Source organism: Ailuropoda melanoleuca, chromosome X (genome assembly GCF_002007445.2).
Source record: "Ailuropoda melanoleuca isolate Jingjing chromosome X, ASM200744v2, whole genome shotgun sequence".
Classification (NCBI taxonomy): Eukaryota; Metazoa; Chordata; class Mammalia; order Carnivora; family Ursidae; genus Ailuropoda; species Ailuropoda melanoleuca.
In genome coordinates this window covers 60326524-60349422 of record NC_048238.1, presented here as the reverse complement: position 1 = coordinate 60349422, position 22899 = coordinate 60326524, and the positions used below count along the sequence as shown (strand labels likewise).

At 37.4% G+C, this 22899-nt stretch overlaps 1 pseudogene; it reads left to right on the top strand.

The window, feature by feature from the left end:
• Positions 1-22899, top strand: part of LOC109488493 — a 197265-nt pseudogene that overhangs the window by 162746 nt on the left and 11620 nt on the right.

Here is a 22899-nt window from a genome sequence, read left to right as displayed (position 1 = left end):
TAATGAAGCATCAAACTTTACATCGGTATCTGGGGATGTACTGTATGGTGATTAACATAATATAATAAAATTAAATTAAAAAAAATAAATAAATACAAAAATGAACTATGTTAATACTCTACTTCATCAGTCAAAAATTGCTCAGTGGTATTAAACAAAAGGTTTCCCCTTTTTTTGTATTGTTGTTTCTAAAATGGGGTTGCTTAATATCATCTTCCACCAAAATAATTATATTTTCCAGAATATTGTGCACTCCCCACTTACAGGGAAAAAATGAGTACTTATAAACTGTGCAAGACTTCAGCAATAATTGAATGCAGCTAATTAATACTTTGTTTTAAAGTCAACCAGAATATGTATTTGTCGCAACTAAAAGACTGTAGGGGGTGGGAGATGGCAGAGGAGTAGGGGACCCTGCTTCAGCTGGTCCCCTGAATCGAGCTGGATATCTACTGGTCAATTCTGAACACCCACAAAAACAGAACGAGATGTAAGAAGATATATCTGATCTCTACAACCTGAACATCACCTGTGGTTGGTCTCAAGGTATGAAGTGGGAGGCTGAGGTTCTGCGGGCAGATACCAAAAGATAAAAAGAAGGGGGTGGGAGCCTCTGCACTCTTGTTCCCAGAAGTCAAAAACCTCCCACTCTGGTCACAGACTGGCAGACTGGTAAAAGTGGGGAAAGGGCTTTAGGGAGGCCCTCCAGACTGAAAACTGGACCTCAGGAGCACACATGAGAACAGGGGTAGCTCATGGTCTTAGAAGCACAAAGGACAGATATATGCCCAGCCCTTGGAGCAAGGATTGGGAGAGTAGCTGTGGGGCATACAAACAAGGATGCTGTGGGTTTTTAGCAGCACAGAGAGAAATGGAGTCAGTGTGGCCTAGAGAGGTCAGTGAAGAGCAGACTGTGATCTCTCTGTACTGAGACAGAGGTTTGGATACAGCCACTTCTGCTCTGACTCTCAGAGGAGACACAGAAACCCACCAGGGAAAGCCACCAAGAAAAAAGCCCCCAAAAAAGGTTTTCACTGAGCCTCCCCCCCCATAGGGGGCAGGGCAACTCTGCTCAAACAGGGTTGCCTAAGAATCAGCACAAGCAGCCTTCCAGAAGACAGGCTGGAAGAACAAGAAGCCCACATCCCTAAGGTCCCTATAAAACAGGTGCATCTTGCTTGGGTCCTGGTCAATAATTTCGACTCTTGGGAGTTGGAATTAAGATGGCAGAGAGTAGGGGACCCCTTTTTTATCTGGTCCCCTGAGTCAAGTTGGATAGGTACCAGACTGGCCTGAACATACACGGAATCACCCTGAGATGCAGGAAGATACATTTGTATCTCTACAAATGAACATCTCCAGCTCTGAGTTTTGAGGTATGAAGCGGGGAGCCGGGAAACCGCGCACAGATATCAGAAGATAAACAGAAGGGGGAGGGAGCCACTGCGTTCAGGCACCAGGAAGCGGTAGCCACCTGCACGGGGAAAGAGTGGACTCACGGACTGGCACCAGCAAGAGCAGACTGAGACCGTGAGCCAGGGAACTCGCGTGAACAGACTGAAACGGAACTCTGGTGTGCTCACAGGAAACAGACAGAGACCAGGAGCTTCGGGCACGCATGCAGACAGCTGGCAGCTGGCAGTGTTCGAAACACAAAGGACAGAGACACGCCGGCCCTGGAAGTGAGGGCTGGGACAACGGGCGTGGGGCACGCATCCTGGGATGCTGCAGGGTTGAGCAGCACCAACAGAAAAAGAGTTAAAGTGGCCAGAACATCAGTGGAGAGCAGACCGCGATCACTCTGTTCTGAGACAGAGGCTGAGATTCGGCCACTGCTGCTCTGTCAGAGAAGGCATGGAAAACTGCCAGGGAAAACCTCCAGAGAAACAAAGCCTGGAAATACCGGCTCACAGTGTGCCCATCCCCATCACCCCTCGCAGGGGACCCGGAGATTCTACCCAAACAGTGTTGCCTGAGTATCAGCATGGCAGGCCCCTCCCCCAGAAGGCAGGCGAAAAATTAAGAAGCCCACATCCCTAAGATTCCTATAAAACAAGGGTGCACGGCCTGGAACCCGGTCAATAATTTGGGCTCTGGACAACCCTGCAACCACCGCACATTAGAATGACGAGAAGGAGAAATCCCCCCCCCAGCAAAAACAAGACAATCAGTCTGTGGCCTCTGCCAAAGAACTAATGGATACAGATATAACCAAATTATCAGAAATGGAATTCAGAGTAACAATGGTCAAGATGATGTGTAGAATTGAAAAAAGCATTAACAAAAAAGTTAATGAGAATATAGAATCTCTAAGGGTGGAAATGAGAGCAAATCTGGCAGAAATTAAAAATTCTATGAGCCAAATGCAGTCAAAACTAGAGGCTCTGAGAGTCAGGGTGAATGAGGCAGAAGATCATATCAGCAAACTGGAGGATGGGTTAGTAGAAGAGAAAGCTAAAATAGAATCTGGACTCAAAAAAATCTATGCTCAAGAATGTAGGTTATAGGAGTTTACTGACTCAATGAACCATTCCAATGTCAGAATCATCGGCATCCCCGAGGGGGTGGAGAAAAACAGAGGTCTAGAAGAGATATTTGAACAAATTGTAGCTGAAAACTTTCCTAATCTAGCAAGGGAAACAAACATTCGTGTCCAAGAGGCAGAGAGGACCCCTCCCAAGCTCAACCGTGACAAACCTATGCCACGTCACGTCATAGTGCAATTTGCAAATATTAGATCCAAGGATACGGTATTGAAAGTGGCCAGGTCAAAGATATTTCTCATGTACCAAGGCAAATGTATCAGAATTATACCAGACCTCTCCACACAGACCTGGAATGAGAGAAATGGGTTGGGGGTGGGCATTTTTAAAGCTCTTTCAGAGAAAAACATGCAGTCCAAAATCCTTTATCCCTCAAGGCTTTCATTCAGAATTGATGGAGAAATAAAGACCTTCCAGAATTGCCAGTCATTGACCAATTCCATAACCATGAAACCAGCCCTACAGGAGATATTAAGGGGGGTTCCATGAACGTTTAAAGGCCCCAAGAGTAATACAGAAGAGAAAGTCACAATTGATAGAAACAAAGATTTTACTGGCAACATGGCATCATTAAAATCATATCGCTCAATGATCAGTCTCAATGTAAAAGGGCTAAATGCTCCCATAAAACACCACAGAGTTGCAGATTGGATGAAAAGACATGACCCATCCATTTGCTGTCTACAAGACACTCCTTTTGAACCTAAAGATACATTCAGACTGAAAGTAAAGGGATACGATACCATCTTTCACACATATAGACCTTAAAAGAAAGCTGGGATAGCAATTCTTAGACAGATTGGATTTTAAACTAAAGACTATAGTTAGAGACACAGAAGGGCACTATATTATTCTTAAAGGATGTATCCAACAATTGGATATGATAATTATAAATATATATGACCCCAACAGGGGAGCAGCAAGATAGATAAGCCAACTCTTATACCAGAATAAAGAGACATATAGATAAAAATATGTTAATAGTAGGGGGCCTCAACACTACACTATCAAAAAGTCAGAGCACCCATGCCGAAAATCGACAAAGAAACAAGGGCTTTGAATGCCATACTTGATGAGTTGGACCTCATAGATATATATAGAACACTACACCCCAGATTCAAAGAATACTCATTCTATTCTAATGCCCATGGATCATTCTCAAGAATAGACCATGTTCTGGGTCACAAAACAGGTCTCAGACGATACCAAAAGATTGAAATTATCCCATGCATATTCTCAGACCACAACGCTCTGAAATTGGAACTCAAACACAATGAAAAATTTGGAAGAAACTCAAACACTTGGAGACTAAGAACCATCCTGCTCAGGAATGATTCAATAAACCAGGAAATCAAAAATCAAGTTGAACAATGTATGGAGACCAATGAGAATGAAATCACAAAGGTCCAAAACCTATAGGATACTGCAAAGGCAGTCCTAAGGGGGAAATACATAGCAATCCAAGCCTCAAACACACACACACACACACACACACACACACAAAACCCAGAAAAATCTAAAATGCAGTTTTTATATTTGCACCCAAGAAGCTGGAAAAGCAACTGAGAGACAGGCCTAATCCACGCATGAGGAAGCAGTTGCCCACGATAAGAGCAGAAATCAATGAATTAGAAACCAGGTGTACAGTAGAGCAGATCAACAGAACTAGAAGCTGGTTCTTTGAGAGAATCAATAAAATTGCCAGACCACTGGCAAGACTTATCCAAAAGACTAGAGAAAAGACCCAAATTAATAAAATTATTAATGAAAAAGGAGGGGTCACAACCAACACTAATGAAATTGGAAGGATTATTAGAAACTTTTATCAACAGATTTATGCCAATAAATAAAGGAATCTGGAAGAGATGGCTGCCTTCCTGGAAACCTATGAACTACCAAGACTGAAACAGGAAGAAATTGATTTTTTAAGCAGGCCAATTAATTATGAAGAGATTGAGTCAGTGATAAACAACCTTCCAAAAAACAAAACTTCAGGCCCTGAAGGTTTTCCTGGGGAATTCTACCAAACATTCAAAGAAGAAATAATACCTATTCTCCTAAAGCTATTTCAAAAAATAGAAACAGAAGGAAAGCTACCAAACTCATTCTATGAGGCTAATATTACCTTGATCCCCAAACCAGGCAAAGACCCCCTCAAAAAGGAGAATTACAGACCGATTTCTCTAATGAATATGGATGCCAAAATCCTCAACAAGATCCTTGCTAATAGAATCCAACAGTACATTAAAAGGATTATCCATCATGACCAAGTGGGATTCATACCTGGGATGCAAGCATGGTTCAACACTCGCAAATCAATCAATGTGATACATCATATCAACAAGAAAAGACTNACTGGGTAATAGAATCCAACAGTACATTAACAGGATTATCCATCATGACCAAGTGGTATTCATCCCTGGGATGAAGCGTGGTTCAACATTCGCAAATTGAACAGTGTGATACATCATATCAACAAGAAAAGACTCAGGAACCATATGATCCTCTCAATTGATGCAGACTCAACAAGATACTGGGTAATAGAATCCAACAGTACATTAACAGGATTATCCATCATGACCAAGTGGTATTCATCAATCTCATAAAAACCATCTATGAAAAGCCTACAGCAAATATCATTCTCAACGGGGAAAAGCTGGAAGCCTTTCCCTTAAGATAAGGAACACGACAAGGATGTCCAAACTCGCCACTATTATTCAACATAGTACTAGAAGTCCTTGCAACAGCAATCAGACAACAAAAAGAGATAAAATGTATACAAACTGGCAAAGAAGAATCAAAATGTCTCTCTTTGCAGATGACATGATTCTCTATATGGAAAAACCAAAAGAATCCATGCCCAAACTATTAGAAGTTATAGAGCAATTCAGTAATGTGGTGGGATACAAATCAATGCTCAGAAATCAGTTCCATTTCTATACATGAATAATGAGACTGAAGAAAGAGAAATTAGGGAATCCATCCCGTTTACAATAGCACCAAAAACCATACTTTAACTTGGAATTAACTTAACCAGAGACGTAATGGATCTATATTCTAGAATGTAAAAATCACTCTTGAAAGACATTGAGGAAGACACAAAAAGATGGAAAAATATTCCATGCTCATGGATTGGAAGAATTAACATAGCTAAAATGTCCATGCTACCCAGAGCAATCTAAACTTTCAATGCTATCCCAATCCAAATTCCGAGGACAGTTTTCAAAGAACTGGAGCAAAGAGTCCTTCAATTTGTATGGAAACAGATAAGGCCTCAAATCGCCAAGGAATTGCTGAGAAGGAAAAACAAAGTTGGGAGCATCACAATGCCGATTTCAAGCTGTACTACAAAGCAGCGATCACAAAGACAGCATGGTACTAGCACAAAAACAGACACATAGACCACTGGAAAAGAATAGAGAACCCAGAAATGGACCTTCGGCTCTTTCGGCAACTAATCTTTGATAAAGCAGGAAAAAAACTTGTGGTGGTAAAAAGACAGTTTCTTCAATAAATGGTGCTGGGAAAAGTGGACAGCTACATGCAAAAGAATGACACTTGACCACTCTCTCACACCATACACAAAGGTAAACTCCAAATGGATGAAAGACCTCGATGTGAGAAAGGAATCCATCAAAATCCTAGAGGAGAACATAAGCAGCACTCTCTACGACATGGGCCAAAGCAACTTTTTCATGACACATCTCCAAAAGCAAGAGAAACAAAAGATAAAATGAACTTGTGGGACTTCACCAGGATAAAAAGCTTCTGCACAGACAAGGAAACAGTCAAAAAAACTAAGAGGCAGCCCACGGAATGGGAGAATATATTTGCAAAGGAACCACAGGTAAGGGACTGGTATCCAAGATCTAAAATGAACTTCTCAAACTCAATACATGAGAAACAAATAAACAAGTCAAAAAATGGGCAGAAGATATGAACGGACACTTTTCCAATGAAGACATACAAATGGCTAACAGACACATGAAAAAATGTTCAAGATCATTAGCCGTCAGCGAAATTCAAATCAAAACCACACTGAGATACCTCCTTAGGCCAGTTAGAATGGCAAAAATAGACAAGGCAAGAAACAACAATTGTTGGAGAGGATGTGGAGAAAGGGGATCCCTCTTACATTGTTGGTGGGAATGCAAGTTGGTACAGCCACTCTGGAAAAAAATGTGGAGGTCCCTTAAAAAGTTAAAAATTCAGCTACCCTATGACCCAGCCATCGCACTACTGGGTTTTTACCCCAAAGATATAGACGTAGTGAAGTGAAGGGCCATATGCACCCCAATGTTCATGGCAGCATTGTCCACAATAGCTAAATCGTTTAAGGAGCCGAGATGCCCTTCAACAGATGACTGGATTAAGAAGCTGTGGTCCATATATGCAATGGAATATTACTCAGCTATCAGAAAGTACGAATTCTCAACGTTTGCTGCTACATGGATGGCACTGGAGCAGATAATGCTAAGTGAAATAAGTCAAGCAGAGAAAGACAAATATCATATGATTTCTCTCATCTATGGAACATAAGAACTAGGATGATTGGTAGGGGAAGAAAGGGATAAAGATAGGGTGGTAATCAGAAGGGGGAATGAAACATGAGAGACTGTGGACTATGAGAAACAAACTGAGGACTTCAGAGGGGAGGGGGGTGGGGGAATNTACGAATTCTCAACGTTTGCTGCTACATGGATGGCACTGGAGCAGATAATGCTAAGTGAAATAAGTCAAGCAGAGAAAGACAAATATCATATGATTTCTCTCATCTATGGAACATAAGAACTAGGAGGATCGGTAGGGGAAGAAAGGGATAAAGAAAAGGGGGGTAATCAGAAGGGGGAATGAAACATGAGAGACTATGGACTNCCAGAGCAACCTTTTTCACGACACATCTCCAAAGGCAAGAGAAATAAAAGATAAAATGAACTTATGGGACTTTATCAGGATAAAGAGCTTCTGCACAGCCAAGGAAACAGTCAAAAAAACTAAGAGACAGCCCACGGAATGGGAGAATATATTTGCAAAGGACACCACAGATAAAGGACTGGTATCCATTAAAAAAAAAGAACCTCTCAGACTCAATACGCAAGAAACAAATAAACCAATCATAAAATGAGCAGAAGATATGAACAGACACTTTTCCAATGATGATATACAAATGGCTAACAGACACTTGAAAAAATGTTCAACATCATTATCCATTAGGGAAATTAAATTCAAAACCGCACTAAGATACCACCTTATGCCAGTTAGAATGGCAAAAATTGACAAGGCAAGAAACAACAATTGTTGGAGAGGATGTGGAGAAAGGGGATCCCTCCTACATTGTTGGTGGGAATGCAAGTTGGTACAGCCACTCTGGAAAACAGTGTGGAGGTCCCTTAAAAAGTTAAAAATTGAACTACCCTATGACCCAGCCATTGCACTACTGGGTGTTTACCCCAAAGATACAGACGTAGTAAAGAGAAGGGCCATATGCACCCCAATGTTCATANCACAGCCACACTGGAAAACAGTGTGGAGGTCTCTTAACACGTTAAAAAATGAGCTACCTTATGACCCAGCCATTGCACTACTGGGTATTTACCCCAAAGATACAGACGGAGTGAAGAGAAGGGCCATATGCACCCCAATATTCATAGCAGCATTGTCCACAATAGGTAAATCGTGGAAGGAGCTGGGATGCCCTTCAACAGATGACTGGATTAGGAAGTTGTGGTCCATATATACAATGGTATATTACTCAGCTATCAGAAAGAATGAGTTATCAACATTTACTGCACCATGGACGGGACTGGAGGAGATAATGCTAAGTGAAATAAGTCAAGCAGAGAAAGACAATTATCATGTGATTTCTCTCATCTATGGAACAGAAGAACTAGGAAGATTGGTAGGGGAAGAAAGGGATAAAGAAAGGGGAGGTAATCAGAAGGGGGAATGAAGCATGAGAGACTATGGACTCTGAGAAACAAACTGAGGGCTTCAGAGGGGAGGGGATTGGGGGAAGGGATAGACTGGTGATGGATAGTAAGGAGGGCACGTATTGCATGTTGCACTGGGTGTTATACGCAACTAATGCATCAAACTTTACATCGGAATCTGGGGATGTACTGTATGGTGATTAACATAATATAATAAAATAAAATAAAATAAAAAAGAAACAAAAAGAAATAAAATGTATTCAAATTGGAGAAGAAGTCAACCTCTCTCTCTCCACGGAACACATGATATTTTATGTAGAAAACCCAAAAGACTCCACCCCCAAATTACTAGAAGTCATACTGCAATTCAGTGTTGTGGCAGGATACAAAATCGATGCACAGAAATCAGTTGCTTTCCTATATACTAACAATGTAACTGTAGAAAGATAAATTCTGGAATTGATTCCATTTACAGTAGCGCCAAAACCATAAGATATGTTGATATAGCCCAAACCAAAGAGGTAAAGGATCTGTACTCTAGAAACTACAGAACACTGATGAAAGACATTGAAGAAGACACAAAGAGATGGAAAAGCATTCCATGTTCATGGATATGAAGAATAAACATTGTTAAAATGTCTGTGCTACCCAGAGCAATCTATACTTTCAATGCCATCACAAATAAATTACCAAAGCCATTTTTCAAAGTGTTGGAACAAATAATCCTAAAATTCATGTGGAACTAGAAAAGACACTGAATCGCTAAGGAAATGTTGAGAACGAAAAACAAAGCTGGGGGCATCACATTGCCTGATTTCAAGCTATACTCCAAAGCTGTGATCACCAAGAGAGCATGGTACTGGCACAAAAACAAACACATAGATCAGTGGAACTGAATAGAGACTCCATGAATGGACCCACAACCCTATGGTCAACTAATCTTTGACAAAGCAGGAAAAAAACCTCCAATGGAAAAAAGACAGTCTCTTCAATAAAAGGTGCTGGGAAAATTGGGCAGTTATAGACAGAAGAATGAAACTCAACCATTCTGTCACACCATACACAAAGATAAACTAAATGGATCAAAGACCTCGATGTGAGACAGGAATCCATCAAAATCATAGAGGAGAACATAGGCTATAACCTCTTCAACATAGGCCACAGCAACTTCTTTCATGACACATCTCCAAAGGCAAGGGAAACAAAAACAAAAATGAACTTTTGGGACTTCAGCAAGATAAAAAATTTCTGTACAGCCAAGGAAACAAGGAGGCAGCCCACAGAATAGGAGAAGGTATTTGCAAATTACACTACAGACTGGTATCCAAGATCTATAAAGAACTTCTCAAACTCAACACCCGAGGACCAAATAATCGAATCAATAAATGGACAGAAGATATGAACAGACACTTTTCCAAAGAAGATATATGAATGACTAACAGACACATGAAAAGATGTTCCACATCATTAGCCATCAGGGATATTCAAATCAAAACCACATTATGATACCACCTTATACCAGTTAGAATGGCAAAAATTGACAAGGCAAGAAACAATGAATATTGGAAAGGATGTGGAGAAAGGGGAACCACCTTACACTTTTGGTGGGAATGCAAATTTGTAGAGCCAATTTGGAAAACAGTGTGGAGTTTCTTCAAATAGTTAAAAATAGAGCTGCCCTATGACCCAGCACCTGCGCTAATGGATATTTACTCCAAAGATACAGAGGTAGTGAAAAGAAGGGCCATATGTGCCGTGATGTTCATAGCAGCATTGTCCACAATAGCCAAATTGTTTAAGGTGCCAAGATGTCCTTCAACAAATGGATAAAGAAGATGTGGTTCATATATACAATGGAATATTACTCAGTCATCAGAATGCATGATTACCCAACAGTTGCAGCAACATGAATGGAACTGGAAGAGATTATGTTAAGTGAAATAAGTCAAGCAGAGAAAGACATTTATCATATGGTTTCACTTATTTGTAGTACTTAAGGAATAACAGGGAGAATATTAGGAGAATGAAGGGAAAATGAAGGGGAGAAACATGTTAAGATGAACCACGAGAGATGATGGACTCTGGGAAACAATTATTAGAGGGTTTTAGAGGGGAGGGGGTGGGGGGATCGGCTAGTCCAGTGATGGGTATTAAGGAGGGCACATATTGCATGGAGCACTGGGTGTTATATGTAAACAATGAATCATGGAACATTATACCAAAATTAATGATGTACTGTATGTCGACTAACATAATAAAAAAATAAAATAATAAAATAAAATAAAATAATAAAATAAAAAGCTGTAGAAATGGAGGAAGCCAGAATTTGTCTTGGGAAAACAGACAAGCAAGAAAAATTGACCAAATACTAAGTACCAATGTGATACTTATTTTGAGAAGCAAAATGCTTTAATCATTGTTTTCATCCCTTCACATACTGCTTAAGTACATAGAGAAATGGTACATTAAATCTTTGGAGTTTTTCCTTTCTATTTTAGTTCTATTTCCTGATATATATATATATTTTAAATATGACACTATGATTTTAAAATCAAAAGGAAGGGTAACTTCTACACTATTTGCTTATTCATATAATAAAATAGTAACATCTAACAAGTATTTTCATCTAAAAGATTGAAAATTTGATTATTACAAGAAAAATTAGTGGCATTTTAAGTAAGTTTTTAAATTAACATGTAATTGAAAAAACATCAAATTCGTGGCAGTTGTACAACCTATTGATTTGATATGTGTATAAATTGTAAAATAATCACTACAAAAAATCTAGTTAATATTCATCACAGTAAATAGAATTTTCGTGTGTGTGTGTGAAAACTTGTAAGATTAAATCTCCTAGCAACTGTCAAATATAGGATAGAGTATTATTATCTACATTTATCATGCTGTGCAGTATATCCAAAAAATTTATTTTTTAACTGGAAGTTTATACCTTTTGACCATCTTCATCCATTTTGTCCACCTACCACCACCCCACCTCTGGCAATTACCAAACTGTTCTCTGTATCTTCATTCAGGCTGTTTTTTCTGCTTTGTTGTATTTTGTTTTGTGTGTGTTTACATTCCACATATAAATGAGATATTATGATATTTGTTTTCATCTATCTGAATTACTTGGCATAATTCCTTCAAGGTCCATTTATATTGTCACAGATCGCAAGATTTCTTTATTTTGTAAGGTTGAATAATATTCCAGTGTACATACATATATATTTTTTTAAATATATTGTGAGAGCGTAGTTTACATACAGTGTTATATTAGCTTCAGGCGTATAACATAGTGATTCCATAATTCTGCACATTATGCAGTGCTCATTACAATAATTATAGCTACCATCTGTCACCATACAAAGTCATTACAATATCACTGACTATATTCCCTATGCTGTGCAACCCTTTCCCATGACATTTATTTTATAACTGCTAGTTTGTACTTCTTAATCCTCTTTGCCTATTTTGTATTATCATCCCACAGATGTTTGCTTGCTGGATTTGTTTTTTAGATTCTGCATAAGTAAAATAATATCGTATTTGTATTTGTCTGTCTTAGTTATTTGATGTAGTATAATGCCTGCTAGGTATATCCATGTTGTCACAAATTGTAACATCTCATTTTTTATGGCAGGGTAATATTCCATTGCATGCATATGACACATTTAATTGATCTGTTCATTTATGCATGGACACTTGGTTTGCTTTCGTATCTTGGCTATTATAAATAATGCTGTAATAAACATAGGTGTACATATATATTTTCAAATAAGTGTTTTTAATTTCTTTGGGTAAACACTCAGTAGTTGACTTAAAGGATCATATGGTAATTTTATTTTTTAAATTAGTTTCAGACATAGAATTTAGTGATTAGAGTAGCAATGTCCACAATAGCCAAAATATGGAATGGTAATTCTATTTTTATTTGTTTGAGGAACTTCCATACTGTTTTTCACAGTTGTTGCACTAGTTTACATTCCCACCAATGGTGCATGAGGGTCCTTTTTTCTCCACCTCCTTGCCAACACTTATTTCTTGTTATTTTGATACTATCCATTTTGATACTATTTGTTCAGACCAGTATGAGGGGATATCTTGTTATGATTTTGATCAGCATTTCTTTAATGATTAGTGATGTTGAGCATCTTTTTATGTGTCTGTTGGCCATCTGTATGTCTTCTTTGGGAAAATGTCTATTCAGGCCCACTGCCCATTTTTCAATGAGGATCATTTTTTGGTTTTTGGTGTTGAATTATATAAGGTCTTCATATACTTTGACTACTCCTCATGAGACAAATCATTTGCAAATATATTCTCCCATTCACTAGGTTAACTTTTTGTTTTGTTGGTGGTTTCCATTGTTCTACAAAAGCTTTTTATTTTGGTGTAGTGGCAATAGTTTATTTCTAATTTTTATTTCATTGCTAGAGGAGATGTATCCATAAACATGTTGCTAAAGCCAGTATCCAAAGGATTAACACCATTGTTTTCATTAGTTTTATGTTTATTTTTCATTTTGGACTATTTTGGAAGGTTTTTTGTTTGTTGGTTCCTTTTTTATTATCATTATTATTATTTTAATTTTTTTATTATATTATGTTAGTCACCATACAGTACCTCCCTGGTTTCTGATGTAAAGTTCAATGATTCATTATTTGCATATAACACCCAGTGCACCATGCAATACATGCCCTCCTTACTACCCATCACCAGTCTATCCCATTCCCCCACCTCCATCCCCTCTGAAGCCCTCAGTTTGTTTCTCAGAGTCCATTATTATTATTTTTGCATTGTTTTCTTTTTTCTTTTTTCTCTCTTTCCTCTTCTATCTTCTTCTTTTTTAATCTGGCTAAATGTTTATAAATTTTGTGTATCTTTTCAAAGAACCAGGCCCTGGTTTCACTGATATTTACTTTGGTGTATTTTTCATTTTTGCAAAGTATAATTTTTATTTTTTTTTAAATTCCAGTATAGTTGACATACAGTGTTACATTAGTTTCAGGGGTACAATGTAGTGATTAATAATTTATGCATTACTCAGTGTTGATCATAAGTGTATTCTTAATCCTATTCACCTAGTTCATACATCCCTCCACACACCTCACTTGTGGAAACTAACAGTTTGTTCTCCATAGATCAGAGTCTGTTTTTTGGTTTGTCTATTTATTTTTGTTCATGTGTTTTCTTATATTCCACATATTAATGAAATCTCATGGTATTTGTCTTTCTTGTCTGTCTGACTTATTTTACTAAACCTTACACTCTCTAGATCCATCCAAGTTATTGCTAATAACAAGACTTCATTCTTTTTTATGACTAATAGTCCATTCTGTATATATACCACATTTTCATTGTCTATCCATCTACCATTGGACACTTGAGCTGTTTCCATAATTTAGCTATTGCAAATAATGCTGCAATAAACATGGGGGTGCATATATATTTTGAATTAGTGTTTCTGCATCTTGGAGTAAATACATAGTAGTGGAATTACTGTATCCTATGATGATTCTACTTATAAATTGTTTTTTTTTTTAGTAACCTACTCATGTTTTCCAAAGTGGCTATACTAGTTTACTTTACCACCAAAAGTGCACAATATATTCCTTCTCTTTACATTCTCACCAATAATTATTATTTCCTCTGTTATTTTAATTTTAGCCATTCTGACAGGTGTCAGGTTACATCTTATTGTAGTTTTGATTTGCACTTCCCTGATAATGAGTGATATTGAACATCTTTTCATGTGTCCGCTGGTCATCAGGATGTCTTCTTGAGAAATGTCTTTTCATGTTTTCTGCCAATTTTTAATTAGATTATCTGTTTCTTTAGTGTTGAGTTGTATAAGTTCTTTATATATTTTGGATACTAACCCTTTATCAAATATCTCATTTCCAAATATCTTTTCCCATTCAGTATGTTGTTTTTTAGTATTGTCAATTGTTTCCTTTGCTGTGCAGAACCTTTTTTTATTATTTTGAAGTGGTCCCAATAATTCATTTTTGCTTTTGTTTCCCTTGCCTCAGGAGACATATGTAGAAAAATGTTGCTATGGCTTATGTTATAATAATTATTGTCAGTGCTCTCCTATGGGATTTTTGGGGTTACAGGGCTTACATTTGGGTTCTTAATCCATTTTGGGTTTATTTTTGTATATGGTATAAGCAAGTAGCACAGTTTCTTTTTTTTTTTTTTCTGCATATAGCTCTCCAGGTTTCCCAACAAAATTTGTCGAAGGAACTGTCTTTTTTCCCACTGCATGTTCTTGCTCCTTTGTTGAAAATTAATTGACCATATAATAGCGGGTTTATTTCTGGTCTCTTTATTCTGTTCCATTCACTTACATGTCTATTTTTGTGCCAGTAACATACTAGATTGACTATTACAGATTTGTAGTATATCTTGAAAACTGGGATTGTGATATTTCTGATTTTATTTTTCTTTTTCAAGATTGCTTTGGCTCTTTTGGCTCTTTTGGCGTTCCATATAAATTTTAGGATTATCTTTTCCAGTTCTGTGAACATGCTGTTGATATTAAGATAGGGAATGCATTAAATCTGTAGATTGTTGGGTAGTATGAACATTTTAATATTTGTTCTTTCAAATCATGACCATGGAATATCTTTCATTTTGTTTGTGCCTTCAATTTTTTTTCATCAATGTTTTATAGTTTTCAGAGTACAGGTCTTTCACCTATTGGGTTGTTTATTCCTTGGTATTTTACTATTTTTGGTACAATTGTAAATAGGATTGTTTAGTTGATTTGTCTTTCTGATATTTCATTATTACCGTGTACAAATGCAACATATTTCTGTACCTTGGTTTTGTATCCTGAGCTGTGGTGAATTCACTTATCAGTTCTAATAGTTTTTTGGAGTGTTTAGAGTTTTCTACATACAGTACCATGTCATCTACAAATACTGAAAGTTTTACTTGTTCCTTATGAATTTGAATGCCTTTTAATTATTTTTTCTTGTCTGGCTGCTATGGCTAGGAATTCCAGTACTAAGTTGAATAAAAGCAGTGAGAGTGGCCATCCTTGTCTTGTTTCTAAACTCAGGGGGAAAGCTCTCAGTTGTTCACCATTAAGCATGATGTTTAGCTGTGGGTTTTCATATGTGACCTTTATTATGTCGAGGTATGTTCCCTTTAAACCTATTTTGTTGAGGGTTTTTTCAGGAATGGATATTGTACTTTGTCAAATGCTTTTTTTCCATCTATTGAAATGATTATATGCTTTGTATCCTTTCTCTGATAGATATATCACACTGATTTGTGAATACTGATCCTCCCTTGCATTCCAGAATAAACCCCACTCAATTGTGATGAATGATTTTGTTTAGTGTACTATTGGATTCTATTTTATAAGATTTTGTTGAGGATATTTGTATCCATGATAATCAGAGTTGTTGGCCTGTAGTTCTCGTTCTTTGCAGTGTCTTTATCTGGTTTTGGTGTCAGGGTAATGCTGACCTAATAAGATGCATTTGGAATCTTTCATTCCTCTTCTATTTTTGGAATCATTTGTGAAGACTAGATATTAACTCTTTCTTAAGATTTATTTATTTGAGAGAGAGAGAGAGAAAAAGCAAGTAAGGTTGGGTGGCAGGGGGAGGGAGAGAGAATCTCAAGCAGACTCCACACTAAGTGTGGAAGCAAATGTGGGGCTCAATCCCACAACCCTGAGCTCATGACCTGACCTGAAACCAAGAGTTGGGTGCTTTAACTGACTGCACTGCCCAAGCACCCCAGGTATTAACACTACTGTAAACATTTGGTAGAATTCCCCTGTGAATCCATCAGGTCCAGGACTTTGTTTGTAAGGATTTTTTTGATTACTGATTCCATTTCATTGTTGGTAATCAGTCTGTTCAAGTTTCCTCTTTCCTCCTAGTTCAGTTTTGGCTGCTGAAAATATATCCATTTCTCTTCAGGTGTTGAATATGTTTACATATAGCTTTTCATAATATTCTCTTATAATCCTTTGAATGTCTGTCATGTCAATTGTTATTTCTCTTCTTTCATTCTTGATTTTATTTGAGCCTCTCTCTTTAAGGAGTGTGAATGAAATTTAATCAATTTTGTTGATTTTTTTTCTTTTTTCTTTGTGTTGATCTTTTCAAAGAACCAGCTCTTCATTTCACTAATCTGTCCTATTGTGGGTTTTTGTTTCATTTTGTTTTTAGTTTCTATTTCATTTATTTCTTTTTTATATAAGATTTTATTTATCTGAGAGGGAGAGAGAAAGAGCAAGCGAGAGCCCAAGAGCAAGGGGAGGGAGAAGCAGACTTCTTGCTGAGCAGGGAGCCCAATGTGGGGCCTAATCCCAGGATGCTGGGATCATGACCTGAGCTGTAGGCAGACACTTAACAGAATGAGCCACACAGCCATCCCTATTGATTTATTTTTGCTCTAACCTTCATTATTTCTTTCCTCCTATTGGTTTTGGCTTTTGCTTCTTCTTTTTTCTAGCTCCTTTAGGTGTAAATTTAGGTGTACCTTGCTACTTGCGATAGGCTTGTATTGCTATAAAATTCCCTCTTAGAACCACTTTTGCTTCATCCCAAAGATTTCAGACCATTGTGCTTTCATTTTCCTTTTTCCCTATGTATTCCTGATTTTCTCTTTGAGTTCTTGGTTAACCAATTCATTCTTTAGTATCATTTTCTTTTACATCCATGTATTTTTGTATTTTTAAGTTTTTAATTTAAATTCCAATTACTTAACATGCAGTGCTATATTAGTTTCAGGTGTACATTATAGTGATTCAACATTTCCATACAACACCTGGTGCTTATCACCTGTGCATTCCATAATCCCCATCACCCATTTAATGCATCCGTCCACCCACTTCCCCTGTAGTAACCATCAGTTTGTTTTCTATAGCTAAGAGTCTATTTCTTGATTTGCCACTTTCTCTTTTTTCCCCTTTCTTTGTTTGTTTTGGTTTTTAAATTCTACATATGGTAGAAATCATGTGGTGTTTATTTTCTCTGACTGATTTATTTTGCTTAGCATAATACTCTCTAGTTCCAACCATGTTGTGGCACATGTCAAGATTTCATTCTTTTATGGCTGAGTATTGCATATAAATACTACACCTTTATTCATTCCTCAGTCGATGGACATATGGACTGTGTCCATAATTCGGCTATTATACATAATTCTGCTATAAATACTGGGGTGCATGTATCCCTTTGAATTACTATATTTATATTCCTTGGGTAAATTCCTAGGAGTGCAATTGTTGCATTGTAGGGTATTTCTATTTTTAACATTTTGAGGAACCACCATAGTCTTTTCCAGAGTGGCTGCACTAGTTTGCATTCCCACCAACTGTGAAAGAGTGTTCCCCTTTCTCCACATCTTCACCAACACCTGTTGCTTCCTGTGTTGTTGATTTTATCCATTTTGACTAGTGTGAGGTGATATCTTATTGCAGTTTTGATTTGTATTGCCTCAATGGTAAGTGATGATGAGCATCTTTTCATGTGTCTGTTGTCCATCTGTATGTCTTATTTGGTAAAATATTAATTTGTGTTTTCTGTCCATAGTTAATTGGTTTATTTATTTTGGGGGTGTTGAGTTTTATAAGTTCTATATATATTTTGGATACCAACCCTTTATCAGATATGTCATTGCAAATACCTTCTTCTATTCCCTAGGTTGCCTCTTAGTTATGTTCATTATTTCCTTTACTGTGCAGAAGCTTTTTATCTTGATGAAGTCCCAATATTTTATTTTTGCTTCTCTTACCTTTGCCCTAGGAGTCATATCTAGTGTGAATTTGCTACAGCCAACATCAAAGAAGTTATTACCTGTGTTCTTTAGGGTTTAATGGTTTCATATCTCACATTTTGATTTTTAATCCATTTTGAATTTATTTTTATGTATGATGTAAAAACGTGGTCTAGTTTCATTTTTTGCATGTTGCTATCCTGTTTTCCCAACACCATTTGTTGAAGAAAATTTTTCCCATTGAATATTCTCCCCTTCTTTGTCAAAGATTAATTGACCGTATTGTTCCAGGTTCATTTCTGTGTGGTCTATTCTGTTCTGTTGATCTATGTGTCTGTTTTTGTGCCTGTACCATACTGTTTTGATCACTACAGCTTTGTAGTATAACTTTAAGTCCAGAATTGTGATGCCTCCAGCTTTGCTTTTCTTTTTCAAGGTTGCTTTGACTATTCAGGCTCTCCTGTGGCTCCATACAAATTTTAGGGTTGTTTGTTCTAGCTCTGTGGAAAATGCTGGTGCTATTTTGATTGGAATGACATTAAATATGTAGATTGCTTTAGATAATATAGACATTTTAACAATGCTCTTTCTTCCCATTCATGACCATGGAATATCTTTCCATTCCTTTGTGTCTTCTTCAATTCCTTTTATCAGTGTTGTATAGTTTTCAGAGTACAGATCTTTCACTTCTTTGGTTATGTTTACTCCCAGGTGTATTATGTGTTTTAGTGCAATTGTAAATGGGATTGATTCTTCAATTTCTCTTTCTGCTGCTTCATTCTTGGTGTATAGAAATGCAACAGGTCTTTGTAAATTGACTTTGGATCCTGTGACTTTATGGAATTTGTTTATCAGTTCCAGCACTTTTCTGGTTGAGTGTTTTCAGCTTCTATATATACTATCATGTCATCTGCAAAGAGTGAAAGATTCACTTCTTCCTTCCTGACTTGGAGGCCTTCTATTTCTTCTCATTGTCCGAATGCTATGGCTAATACATGCAGTACTAAGTTGAATAAAAGTTGTCTTGTTCCTGACCTTAGGAACAAAGCTCTCTTTTCCCCCTTGAGGATGATGTTAGGTGTGCGATTTTCATAGATATCCTTTATTATGTTGAGGTATGTTCCCTCCAACCATACTTTGGTTAGGGTTTTTATCATGAATGGATATTGTAGTATGTCATACTTTTTTCTGCATCTATTGAGAGGATCATATAGTTCTTATCCTTTCTTTTATTAATCTGGTGTATCCTGTTGATTGAGTTGCAGTATTAAACCATGTTTACAACTGAGGAATAAATTCCACTGATCATGGTGAGTGATTTTGTTAATGTATTGTTCCATTTGGTTTGCTAGTATTTAATTGAGAATTTTTGTATCTGTGTTCATCAGGGATATTGGCCTGTAGTTTTATTTATTTATTTATTTATTTTAGCAGTACCCTTATATGGTTTGGTTATTAGGGTAATACTGACCTCATAGAATGAATTTGGAAGTTTTCTTTCCTTCTGTATTTTTTTTTTGGAATAGTTTGAGAAGAATAGTTATTAGCTCTTCTTTAAATGTTCGATAGAATTTGCCTGTGAAATTATTTGACTCTGGAATTTGTTTGTTGGCAGTTTTTTGATTACCAGTTTAATTTCATTGCTGTTTATCTGTCTGTTCAAGGTTTCTGTTCCTTCCTGTTTCAGTTTTGGTAAGTTATATGTTTCTATGTCATTATTCATTTTTTCTAGGTTATCCAAGTTTTGGTATGTAATTTTTCATAATAGACTCTATGAATGTTTGTTTGTTTGGTATTAGTTGTTTTTCTCCTCTCTCATTTGTGGTTTTATTTGTTTGAGTCCTTTCTTTCTTTCTTTTTTTTTCCCTTTTTTTCCTAGATGTGTTTGGCTATGGGTCCATCAATTTTATTGATTTTTTTCAAGGAAACAGCTGTTCTGTTATTGTTGCTGTTTAGTTTCTATATCATTTTTTTCTGCCCTAATCTTTATTATTTTCTCCCTTCTGCTGGTTTTAAGTTGTGTTTGTTTGCTCTTTCTGGTGCAAGGTTAGGTTGTTTATTTGAGTTTTTTGTGGGGTTTTTTTTGTAATTGTTTTGTTCTTGTTTTTGTTTTGCTTCTTGATGTAGGCCTGTATGGCTATAACCTTCCCTCCTAAAACCACTTTTGCTGCATCCTGTAAACCACTGTATTTTCATTTTCATTTATTTCCATGTAATTTTTTGTTTGGTCTTTTATTTCCTGTTTGACCCATTAATTGTTTAGTAGCATGTCATTGAACCTCCCTGTGTTTGTTTTTTAAGATTTTTTTTAAAAAATTTAAGTAATATGTACACCAAATGTGGGCCTTGAACAACCCCCAGATCAAGAGTCACATGTTCTACCATCTAAGCCAGCCAGGCACCCATAACCTCCATGTGTTTGTGGTCTTTCCAGATTTTTTCCTATGGTTGACTGCTGGTTTCTTAGTATTGTGTTCAGGAAATATGCATGGTATGATTTTGATCTTGAATTTGTTGAGTTTTTTTTATGGACTAATATATGATCTATTCTGGAAAATGTTCTATTTGAATTTAAAAGATTGTGTATTCTGCTGTTTTCAAATGCAATGTTCTGAATATATCTGTGAAATCCATTTGTTCCAGTATGCAATTCAAAGCTACTCTTTCCTTGTTGATCTTCTGTTTAAATTATTTGTCCATTGAATTAAGTGGTGTATTAAAGTCCCATACTCTTATTGTATTATTATTGATTAGTTCCTTTATGTTTGGGCAGGCTGTAAAGGATGGGCCCTGCATGGGGGCTGGGGAGGTGAGCACTGGCAGCTGTGCACCTGGAAGGTCAGTGTGGCATGAGTTGGGCCTGGATCCTTCAGGTTGTCCTGGTAGGTCAGAGATGTTGGTGGCACACAATGGCAGCTCTGCATCCAGCAGCTAGGAAAGGTGCATGTGGGGCTAAGCAAAATTTGTCCCAAGCCCAGGTCCCAGGCTAGCAGTCTTGGAGTCGGTGTGAGCTCTTGGGAGAACTCTTGGACGTGGCATGTTGCTAGCATATTAGGTAGTAAGTGTCTGTGCAGAACCACCTTTTATAGTTGTCCCTGTGTTTATGCTTGTGGGGGAGAAAAACGGTGATTGCCAGCTCCCTCATTTTCAGAAAATTCCCCAACAGGTTCTGAAATCAGTTTGAACAGATCTATCTCCTGTTTTCCCCCAGAGATGTAGAAACTGCAGTTTTTATGTTGCTTCTCCAGGCAGAGTGTGTTTCTTTAAGGGCTGGACCCAGCTATCACTCACCCTCCAGCCTTGCCCAGTGCTGAGTCAGCTGATTTTTAAAGCTCCAGGCTCCAAGTCCCAGAAATTATACAAACTCAGGGAACTTAGCCCCTCTGCTTCCTAAAGCCAGACTTTATGGGGATTAGTCTTCCTCATGTGAGCTCCCTGGTGTGAGGGCCTATGTCTCTGCCCTCTACAGACACAGCTCCCTCCCTCCTATTGGCATCCTCCCTCTGCCTTTCTGACCTTCCTAACTTTTCAAATGCATCTTGTCTATATTTAGTTGTGGGTATTGTTCTGCCAGTCATTGGCTCGCTCTCCAGTTTATTGACTTGGATATGGATGATATCTAGTTGAAATCATGGGACAGAGTAAATTCAGGGTCCTCCTATTATGCCACCTTCCCAAGCTCCCTCTATTTTCATGTATTATTATTATGTTTATTTTTCTTTATCTTGTTCAGCTTGATTGCTTTCCATTACTCTGTCCTCCAGGTCACTGATCTGCTTCCTGTTGTCTACTGTTTATCCCATGTGGTGTATTTTTACTTTCCGTTGTTGAGTTCTTTACCTCTGGTTCATTCTATTTTATGCTTTCTATGATTTTGGGGAATCTCACTGAGGTTCTCCCCTCTTTCTCAAGTCCAGAGAGTATCTTTATGACCATTATTTTAAATTCTGTATCAGGAATATTACTTATCTCTATTTTATTTAGCTTTTCTGTTGTGATATTGTCCTGTTCTTTCTTTTGGGCATATTCTTATGTCTCCTTATTTTGTCTAACTCTCTGTGTCTGTTTCTGTGTGTTAAAAAAGGGGGGGGATAAGAGAGGAAGACAAATCATATGAGACTCTTGACTCCAGGAAATCAACTGAGGGCTGTAGAAAGGGAGGTGGGTGGGGGGATGGGGTAACTCAGTGATAGGCAATAAGGAGGTCACATGGATATGATGAACACTGGGTGTTAGATGCAACTAATGAATCGTTGAACATTATATCAAAAATTAATGATGTACTATATGTTGGCTAATTGAATTTAAATTTTAAAAAAAGAAAAAAAGTTGTGGAAAAAAAAGTCAATTATGTCTCCTGCTATTGAAAATAGTGGCTTATGAAAAAGAGGTCCTATAGTGTCCTGCAACTCAATGTCCCTTGTTCACCAGAACCTGGTGCTTGAGGGATATCTCCTATGTGTGTTGCATGCACCCTACTGTTGTGGTTGAAGCACTTTTGGTTTCAGTCCAATCTTCAATGGATTTCTTTGCCTGTTGTGGGCAGTGTTTTCTCTCTGTGTTATTAGTGGTCCAGTCTGGGGCCACTTTGGGCTTGAGTCAGACCTGGTGTTTGCCTGAGATGCAGTAGAACAGAAATGCAGTGTGCTTTACCTGTATTGTTTCTTGAGAAGCTTTCA